This window comes from Orycteropus afer, unplaced genomic scaffold (genome assembly GCF_000298275.1).
Source record: "Orycteropus afer afer isolate SDZICR_OR568_19922 unplaced genomic scaffold, OryAfe1.0 scaffold00081, whole genome shotgun sequence".
NCBI lineage: Eukaryota > Metazoa > Chordata > Mammalia > Tubulidentata > Orycteropodidae > Orycteropus > Orycteropus afer.
The window spans coordinates 5477287-5488568 of NW_006921668.1; positions in this window are offsets into that span (position 1 = coordinate 5477287).

An 11282-nucleotide genomic window follows, 5' to 3' on the forward strand; every position below is an offset into this window, starting at 1 on the left:
ATTCTCATCCTTCATCATTTCAGGGAAGTTCTATTCTAACAAATCTTGGACAATTTTCTCAGTGGTTTTGTTTTTCTCTTCCTGTTCTGGAATATTTTTTTTTTCTTTTTTTAATTTTACATTTTTTTTTTAATTTTTATTTTTATTGTGATTTGGGTGAAAATTTACAGAGCAAATATATTTTTCATACAGCAGATCACATACACTTTATCTCATGACATTGATCACTATTTAGCACAATGCAACATCTCCTCTCCCACTTCCTCCTGATAGGTATCGCTTCCCTGTGACCATTCCTCTGTGCACTCCTACACCCTGAGATCAGTGAAGTACCTAAGTTTGACTGCTAACCAGAAGGCTGGCAGTTCAAACCCACCAGCCACTCCTCGGAAGGAAGATTAGGCAATCTACTTCCATAGAGATACCACCTTGGAAACCCAAGGAGGGGTCACTATGGGTCGGATCTGATTCCACAGCAGTGAGTTAGGTTTTGGTTTTTTGGTTTGAGATTTATTAGGATAATAGATCTTAGTCAAAATTACAAAATGCTACTATACTGCCTAGGATCTCTGGTAACATAGTGGCTAAGGTACTTGACTGCTAACCAGAAGGCTGGAGGTTCAAATCCACCAGCCATTCCTTGGAAGGAAGGTTGGGCAATCCACTTCCGTAGTGATACTGCCTTGGAAACCCAAGGAGGGGTCACTATGAGTAGGGTCTGACTCCACAGCACATAACAACACAACAACAACACTATACGGCCTATTTAGTAAAATAACTTACTTATATTTCTGACGACACAAAAGCATTCAAACATTCATACATAATAAACACCATTGGGGTTAATAAACTGCATAAAATTCTAACCAGAAGGGCTATAGAGCTTCTAATCCATGAAGTGTTTCCACATGCCCCTCTCTACCACAATTCTACTTTTAAATTAATTTGTATATTTGGTAAAGTAATACACCTATATACTTTGCTGCAACAAGGCTTTTATTGAATAATAGTAGCTCCTCCCCTTCTCCTCAACCCAAATCCTTTGCAATCATGAATTCCACACCCCCAAACAATAACTTTCCTTTTTTTTTTCTAGTGTAACTAGTTCATCAAGCTTTCCCACACCATATTTTTAAATAACATGCTCTCACTACTATTTCTTAATTTTCAATTAGCTCTTATCTATATGCCTCTTATTTTTCTTTACTTTTAATTTGTGAAATATAACACTGATGCATAAAAGGGCATAAACAGGTATATGCAAACATATAATTATAAAAATATAGTTATTACAGAAAATATATGTTATATAAGATATTGTATACTTTATAACTATATTATATATTGATACATATGAAAAAAGTACAGCCAGAATGCCCCTCAGAAACATAGATGGAGAGACTTGATCTCATGCACTTTAGATATGTTGTCAGGTGCGATCAGTTCCTGGAGAAGGACATCATGCTTAGTAAAGCACAGGGTCAGTGAAAAATGGGACCCTTAATGAGATGTATTGTAACAGTAGCTTTAACAATGGGTTCAAACCATGTCAATGGTACCCAAAGAGATCTAGAGATATAATGTAATCCCAATCCAGATTCCATCATCACACTTTAAAGAGATAGAAAAACTAATGACCAAATTTATATGGAAAAGGAAGTGACCCTGGATAAGTAAAGCACTACTAAAGAAGAAGAACAAAGTAGGAAGTCTCACACTCCCTGATCTCAAAACCTATTATGCAGTTAGTGTAGCTAAATAGTCTGGTAGTGGTACAATGACAGACACATAGACCAATGGAACAGAATTGGGGACTCAGAAGTAAATCCATGTATGGACAGCTGATCTTTGACAAAGGGCCAAAAAAAAAAACCCCAAAAACCAAACCCACTGCCGTGGAGTCAGATCCAACTCATAGCCACCCCTCCTTGGGTTTCCGAGGTGGTATCACCATGGAAGTAGATTGTGCAACCTTCCTTCTGAGGAGTGGCTGGTGAATTTGAACTGCTAGCCTGCTGGTTAGCAATCACATGCCTTAGGCATTACACCAGGTGGTCTCTCCAATAAATGATATGGGCAAAACTGGATATCCATTTGTAGAAATATGAAAGAGGACCCATATCTCACACCATACACAAAAGCAAACTCAGGTTGAATCAAAGACCTGAACATCAAAACTAAAACTATAAAGACTCTCAACAGAAAATAGAGATTCACTTAGCAGCCTTAATACATGACAAAAATATACTATTAAACAAAACGAAAATGCATAAACACCAGAAGACAAAATAGTTGAATGAGACCTTCTAAAAATTAGACACTTATGTACATCAAAAGATTTTACCAAAAGAAGAAAAAGACCCACAGACTGGGAAAAAATTTTTAGCAACAACATATCAGACAAGGGGCTAGTATTTATAATTTATAGAAAACTTCAACACCTTAATAACAAAAAGACCAATAATCCAATTAAAAAGTGGGGAGAGGACATGAACAGACACATCACCAAAGAAGACATTCAGACAGTTAACAAACACATGAAAAAATGCTTGCAATCATTAGCCATGAGAGAGATGCAAGTCAAAACAACAATGAGATATCATCTCATCCCAGCACTAATAGCAAAGTTGAAAGAAACAAAAACCAACAAATGCTGATGATGGTCTAGAGAGCCTGGAACTCTCATACACTGCTGGTGGGACTGCACAATGGTGCAACCATTGTAGAAAATAGTATGACGCTTCTTTAATACCACTACTAGGTATATATCCAAAGATTCTGTAACATATGGCATTACTATGCATTGAAATCAATCCAACGAGAACTAACAAGAACATAGACAACATACATATCAATAATAATATGTTGTTGTTGTTGTTAGGTGCCATGGAGTCATCTCCAACTCATAACGAACTCATGTGCAGCAGAACAAAACACTGCCCGGTCCTGTGTCAGCCCCACCTTGGGTTTCCGAGGTGGTATCACCATGGAAGTAGATTGTGCAACCTTCCTTCTGAGGATTGGCTGGTGAATTTGAACTGCCAGCCTGATGGTTAGCAGTCACATGCCTTAGGCATTACACCAGGTGGTCTCTCCATCTTCCTGAGCCCATCATTGCAGCCACTGCAACCTCAGTCCATCTGCTTGAGGGCCTTCCCCTTTTTCATTGTCCCTCCACTTTGCCAAGCATGATATCCTTCTCCAGGGAATGGTTCCTTCTTACAATGAAAGTAGGTGAGACAAAGTGTGGCCATTCTCACTTCCAAGGAGAATTCCAGCTGCACTTCTTCCAGGACAGATTTGTTAGTTCTTTTAGCAGTCCATGGTAATTTCAACATTCTTTGCCAACACCATAACTCAAAAGCTTTGACTCTTCTTTGGTCTTCCTTCTTCAGTGTCCAGCTCTCACGTGCATATGAGTCGACTGAAAATACCTTGGTTTGTGTCAAGCGCACCTTAGTCTTCAATGAAACATCTTAGCTCTTTAGCACTTGACAGAGGTCCGTTGCAGCAGATTTGCCCAATGCTATATGATGTCTGATATCCTGACTGCTGCTTCCAATGGTGTTGATTGTAGAACCAAGTATTATGAAGTCTTTGACAACTTCAATCTTTTCTCCATTTATCAATGATGTTGCTTACTGGTCCTGTTGTGAAGATTTTTGTTTTCTTTATATTGAGGTGTAATCCATACTGCAGACTGTAGTCTTCAATCTTCATCAGTAAGTATTTCACATCATCTTCACTTTCAGTGAGCAAAGTTGTGTCTTCTTCATATCGGAGGTTGTTAATAAGTCTTCCTGCAATTTCGATGCCATGTTCTTCTTCATATAGTCCAGCTTCTCAGATTATTTGTTAGCATACAGATTGAATAAATATGATGAGAAGATTCAACCCTGACACACTCTCTTCTTGATTTTATACTATGCAGTGTCCCCTTGTTCTGCTCAAAGGACAGCCTCCTAGTCTATGTTCAAGTTCCTCATGAGCACAATTAAGTGTTCTGGAATTCCCCTTCTTCTCAATGTTATCCATAATTTGTTATGATCCACACAATTGTATGCCTTTGCACAGTCAATAAAACAAAAGTAAACATCTTTCTGCTATTCTTTGCTTTGAGCCAAGATCCTTCTGACATCTACAATGATATCCCTCATTCCATGTCCTTTTCTGAATCTAGCTTGCATTTCTGGAAGTTCTCTGTCAATATACTGCCGTAACCATTTTTGAATTATCTTCAGTAAGATTTTACTTGCGTGTGATATTAGTGATATTGTTTGATAATTTCCACATTCTGTGACATCATTTTTCTTTGGAATGGGTACAAATAGGAATCTTTTCCAGTCAGTTGGCCAGGTAATTGTCTTCCAAGTCTCTTGGCATAGCTGAGTGAGTGCCTCCAGTGTGGCATCTGTTTATTGAAACATTTAAATGGGTATCCTGTCAATTCCTGGAGCCTTGTTTTTTGCCACTTCCCTCAGTGCAGCTTTGACTTCTTCCTTCAATATCATTGGTTCTTGATCATATGCCACCTCCTGAAATGGATGAACACAAACTAAGTCTTTTTGGTACAGTGACTCTCTGTATTCCTTCCATCTTCTTTTGATGTTTCCTGCATCATTCAATATGTTGCCCATACAATCTTTCAATATTGCTATCCAAGGCTTAAATTTCCTCTGCGGCTCTTTCAGCTTGAGAAATGCTGAACATGTTCTTCCCTTTTGGTTTTCCAACTTTGTGTATTTGCACATTTCATTATAATAATTGACTTTGTCTTCTCAAGCTGCTCTTTGAAATTTTCTGTTTAGCCCTTTTATCGTCATTTTTTCCATTTGCTTTAGCTATTTTTCATTCAAGGGCAAGTTTCAGAGTCTTTTCTGACATCCATTTTGGTCTTTTTTTCCTTTCCTATCTTTTTAATGACCTTTTGCTTTCTTCATGGATTATGTTCTTGATGTCATCACACAATTCCTCTGGTTTTTGGTCATTGGTGTTCTGTGCATCAAATCTATTCTTTAGTTGGTCTCTAAATTGAGGAGGGATATAATCAAGGTTACATTTTGGCTCTCATGGACTTGTTTTAATTGTCTTCAACTTCAACTTGAACTTGCATATGAGCAACTGGTGGTCTGTTCCACAGTCAGTTCCTGGCCTTGTTTTAGCTGAAGATATTGAGTTTCTCCATTGCCTCTTTCCACAGATGTAGTCGATCTGATTCCTGTGTACACCATCTGGTGAAGTCCATGTGTATAGCCATGGCATAGCCTCCAGCCTCATAGCAACATGCAAACCACCACAGTACGACAAACCAACAGACAAGTTCATCTTCCTTAGCTGTTCCAACCACTCCGCTCACTTTCTGGGCTACCCCCTACCTGTTCCTGCCGGCCCTGTCTGCTACTATCCTTGCCACCTGGGGCTGTTTCCCTCACCCTCCTTACTTGTTCCAGCTGCTGGCCCTGTCTGCCACTGCTCCCTACTGCCTGGGGGCTGTTCCCCACCTACCTTACCTGTTCCGGCCACCAGGCCTGTCTGTCAATAATATAATATGATAAATTATAATTATGAACATCGCCTCAAGCCCATGTAACTCTTCCAAATACAACTACTCCATCACACCCCCCAAAAATAACAGTTACTGTTACTTGTATAAATCTCTTACTTTCCTTTACTTTTTAAATCACCTGCGTATGCCTTCCTATAAAATACAGCTTAATTTTGACAGATTTTTACACTTAGTGGTAATGGAATCTTATTGTAGTACAATGGTTCTTAACTGGGAATGATTTCTCCCTAACCCCCAGGGCATGTTTAGCTACATTGGGAGACATTTTTTTTGTCACAACTTGGGGGTTGTTACTAATGTCATTTACTGAGTGCAGGACAGGTATGCTGCTGAATATCCTATAATGCATAAGACAGCCCCCAACAAGATGTAACAATGTTGAGGGTGAGAAATCTTTGTGTAGAGCATTCTGTTCAGATATACTAAAACTTTAGTTGTCAATATTATTACTGAGTTTGTGTTTTTCATTCTTGAGCTGAAACAACGCCTCAATGAACATTCCTGTGTTTGTATCCTGGTCACATAAGCAGTTTCTCTATGAGTGCAACTTTTCGGTTATAGGATAAGCACGTCTTCCACTTTCCTATTTTTTTTCCTAAAAGTCCCAATGTTTTCCATAGTGCATGTAAGATTCCTACTATAGAAAGTTAAGACTTGGTCTCTTACACCCTAACCACCACACACTTCTCTTCCCCTCATCCCTCCAATTTATTTATAGCATAATTTTGGTTAAAGTAACCTTGAGGGTTTATTTTGATCAGGTAAATAAATTTACTTATATATAAGACATGTAGCTATGATTACCTTTTCTTTTCTATTAAAAAAAAAGATTTTGGGGAATTAATGGTTGGCTAATTATTTTTGTTTTATTTATATTCTATGTACCATTAATTTATTCCTAGACTCTTTTGTATGGGAGCTCTGGTAGCATAGTGGCTAAGGCACTTGACTGCTCACCAGATGGCTGGCGGTTCAAACCCATCAGCCACTCCTCGGAAGGAAGGTTGGGCAATCCTACTTCCGTAGTGATACTGCCTCGGAAACCCAAGGAGGGGTCGCTATGAGTCAGGGCTGACTCGACGGCACATAACAACAACAACAACAACAGACTCTTTTGTAGAACTATAAAACTCCTGAAAATATGGTCAAATATAATAGGTGATTTCTCTGTTTTGTTTTTTTCCTTGGAAATAGCCTTCCTCAGTTTTCTGCTCTTCTGCTCCTAACTACACTGATTGCTTCAAAAGCAAGTTAAACAATGCTTTTTTTTGTTTTTTTTCCCATCATCTGGGAGATAGTTTGAGTCAGTCATGTGCTGGATTCACCTGCTTCCTGGATTTCTTAATTTCCTTCCTTAATTTGGGTGAAATGTATTTTGGTGGATTGCATTTACATTTTACTTTTTCTCAATTCTACCTTTGGAACTCTTCTGTTGAGTTTTGTTTTATTTCTCCTAACATATTTTCAATTTTCAAGAACACTTTCTTGAACTCAGAACATTTCTTTTGTTTATATAGCATCCTGCTTTTGCTTCTTTTCTTATCTTAACATTCTGGGAAAAAGAATTATAATGTTGAATTTTTTTCTTGTGTTCTCTGCACTGTTTCTCTTTCCTCAGCAATCCCGCCCAATTCTTTTTTTTTTTTTTCTGTTTACTTCAGCTTCTGTTTTTCACTTTAGAAGTTTTTCTAAAATGTCTCTTGACCTTTCCCTGTTCATTCATATTTAAAAATGTTACACTAAGAGGCAAATTGGAAATTCTATGTATATGGGCAGAATGGAGCAGAATCCATTTCATTGAAAACTCTCCTCACTCCCAATGTCTATATCTGTAGATTTTTTTTTAAGAGAGTGGTTTATTTATTTATCTGATTCCCCAGAACAGAATCTTCAGTCTGTTGCCTGGGACATATAAGGCTGGTAGTCACTATTAGGAGTCTTAATGTGGGATAAGGGCTAAAGTTTTCACTGTCCATAGGCAGGTTAATCTTTTTGCTTAATCTTTTTGATTCCACTAAAGGGCCACATTTCCATCTGGAGTTGTCCTCATTGTGATTAAGTCCAGACCAAGTCCAGAAATAATCTGCCACAACCTCTCCAGAAAATAAACCACCAGTCTTCTAGATGATGAGGGGACAGTCAGCACTATGAAAGCAAGAGAGGGAGCCTAGGTTGGATTTTGTCCTCACTTCAGTGCCTTGCCTTCAAAAATACCTCCTGGCCCCAACCCCCAATTCTTAAATCACTTCTAGGTTTTGAAATATGTAGCCTGCCTCCCCAGCAGACAGTCAATAGAGAAAGCTAAAATATGAATAAGTTGCTTTCATCTATCTGTTTTTCATCTTACACGATTTTATTATCATTTTTAATCTCTGTCCCTGTGGCTTTACATTCCTTTTCTGACTGCTGCTTTATCTTTATTAATAATAAACAGCAACTTGAAAATTGGTAGGAAGCTTAGGGAGCAGTGATTTTAAGTCGATGGAGGAGGAATAATTTCGAAAAGGAAGGTAAGAATGGTTGCTCAACATGGATGGAGGTTGAACAAATTATGCTGAGTGAAATAAGTCAATCACAAAAGGACAAATCTTATATGATCTTGCATATGTAAAAAGGCAAAACAGGCAAGTGTACAGACCAAAGGGTTTTAGCGGTTACCAGGGGTGCAAAGAAGGGAGGAAAGGGGAGTTATTGTTTATGGAACACTGAGCTGCTGTTTGAGGTGATGGAAAATTTGCACCCATTAAAGGTAATAGTTGCACAGATGATTAATTGTTGTCAATAAGTTTTACCATCTTAAAAAGTTGAAGTGCCTTTATATCTTGTTATTTATTTATTATTTTTCTGTCATTTTCTTTGAGTTTTGGAAGATGAGTTATGAAAAAAACAAGTATATTTAATCTATTTCCTATAATCAGAAGTTAAATCCTTCTCTAAGTATTAAGATGCATATATATGTGCAATATTGTGTGTGTATGTGTGTGTGTGTGTATATATATATATATATATATATATATATGATAACATTATATTCCTATTTTTTTCATTTCCCATCCATTCTTTAATGCATTGCCATCAAGTTCTTTTGCTTTGTACCTGCTTCTCTCTCACATAAAAGATACACATATACAGCAAATGCTATATGCCTATACACAAACTTGCCTTAAATAAGTAAGTGCTTCCAGGGCTGCATCTGTTTGTTGAAGCATCTCAATGGGTATTCTGTCAATTCCTGGATCCTTAGTTTTCACCAGTGTCTTCAGTACAGCTTAGACTTCTTCCTTCAAGACCATTGGCTCTTGATCGTAGGCTATCTCCTAAAATGATTGAAAGTTGACCAATTCTTTTTGGTATAGTGGCTCTGTGTATTCCTTCTATCTTCTTTTGATGCTTTCTGCATCGTTCAATATTTTGCCCTTTGTTATTGTTCTTAGGTGCCATTGTGTTGTCTCCAACTCATAGTGACCGTATGTGCAACAGAACGAAACACTGCATGGTCCTGTGCCATGATCACAATCCTTGCTATACCCAAGCCCATCATTACAGCCACTGTGTCAATACATCTCATTGAGGGCCTTCCCCTTTCTCATTGTCCCTCCATTTTGCCAAGCATGATATCCTTCTTCAGGGAATGGTCCCTTCTGACAACATGACCAAAGTTGGTGAGACCAAGTCTGACCATTCTCACCTTCATGGAGCATTCAGGCTGCACTTTTTCCAGGACAGATTTGTTAGTTCTTTTGGCAGTTCATGGTACATTCAGTATTCTTCACCAATACCACACCTCAAAAGCGCCAACTCTTCCTTGGTCTTCCTTATTTATTGTCCATTTTGCCCATAGAATCCTTCAACATTGTGACTGAAGGCTTGAATTTTTTCTTCACTTCTTTCAGCTTGAGAAATGCCTAACTAGTTCTTCCCTTTCAGTTTTCTAATTCCAGGTCTTTGCACTTTTCATTGTAATCATTTACTTTGTTTTCTCAAGCAGCCCTTTGAAATCTTCTGTTAAGCTCTTTTATTTCATCATTTCTTCCATTTGCTTTAGATACTCTTCAACAGCAAGTTTCAGAGTCTCTTCTGGCATTAATTTTGGTCTTTTCTTCCATTCCTGTCTTTTTAATGACCATTTTCTTTCTTAGTGTATGATGTTCTTGAAGTCATCCCACAACTCATCTGGTCTTTGGTAATTGGTGTTCAATGCATCAAATTCATTCTTCAGATGGTCTCTAAATTCAGATGGCATATACTCAGGTCATATTTTGTTTTAATTATCTTCATCTTCAACTTGAACTTGCATATGAGCAATTGAAGGTCTATTACACAGTCATTTACTGGCCTTCTTCTCACTGATGATATTGAGCTTCTCCATTGCCTCCTTCCACAATTGTAGTCAATCTGATTCCTGTGTATTCCATCTGGTAAAGTCCATGTGTATAGCTATTTATATTGCCATTTATACTATTGAAAAAAGTATTTGCAATGAATAAGTCATTATTGGTCTTAATTCTATCATGGAGTCTCTGGCATCATTTCTATCACCAAGGTCATATTTCCCAATTACCGAAGATTCTTCTTTGTTGCCAAGTTTTGTATTCCAATCATGAATAGTTATTAATAATTACTGCACTGGAGGCACTTACCCATTTACACCAAGAAATTTGGAAGAGAGATATTTGGCCAACCAATTGGAAGAGATCCATATTTGTTCTATTTCCAAAGAAAGATATTCCAATAGAATGTGGAAATTAATGAACAATATAATTAATATCACATACAAGTAAAATTTTGATGAAGATAATTCAAAAACAGTTGCCACAGTATATTGACAGAGAACTTTGAAAAATTCAAGCTGAATTCAGAAAGAATGTGGAATGAGGAATATCACTGCTGATGTTAGATAGATCTTGGCTGAAAGTAAATAATATCAGAAAGATGCTTACTTGTGTTTCATGGATTATGCAAAAGCATTCACCTGTGTGAATCATAAAAAAATTAGGGATAGCATTGAGAATAATGGGAATTCTAGAACATTTAATTGTGCTCATGAGGAATCTGTACATAGACCAGGAGGCTGTTGTTCAAACAAAACAAGGGGATACTGCATGGTTTAAATTTGGGAAGGGAGTGTGTCAGGGTTGTGTCTTTTCACCATACTTATTCAATCTGTATGCTGAGCAAATAATCCAAGAAACTGAACTATATGAAGAAGAATGTGACATTAAGATTGGAGGAGGAATTCTTAACAAACTGTGATATGCAGATGACACAACCTTGCTTGCTGAAAGTGAAGATGACTTGAAGCACTTACTGATGAAGACCAAGTCTTCAATATGGATTACACCTCAACATAAAGAAAAATAAAAGTCTTCAAAATTGCACCAATAAGCAACATCATGATAAACTAAGAAAAGATTGAAGTTGTCAAGTAGTTCATTTTACTTGGATCCACAAGCAACACCCATGGAAGCAGCAGTCAAGAAATCAGATGTCACATTGCACTGGGCAAATCTACTTCCATAGTGATACCACCTCGGAAACCCAAGGAGGGGTCGCTATGAGTTGGTGGACTCGACGGAACATAACAACAACATTATCATCTCTATTTTGTGCATAATTAACTGAGGTTCTGGGATATTAAATAACTTGAAGTCACCTATACTGTAGAAACAATCAAGGGCATTATGTTTTTGCCCTGAATGGTTTTTTTTTTTTTTTT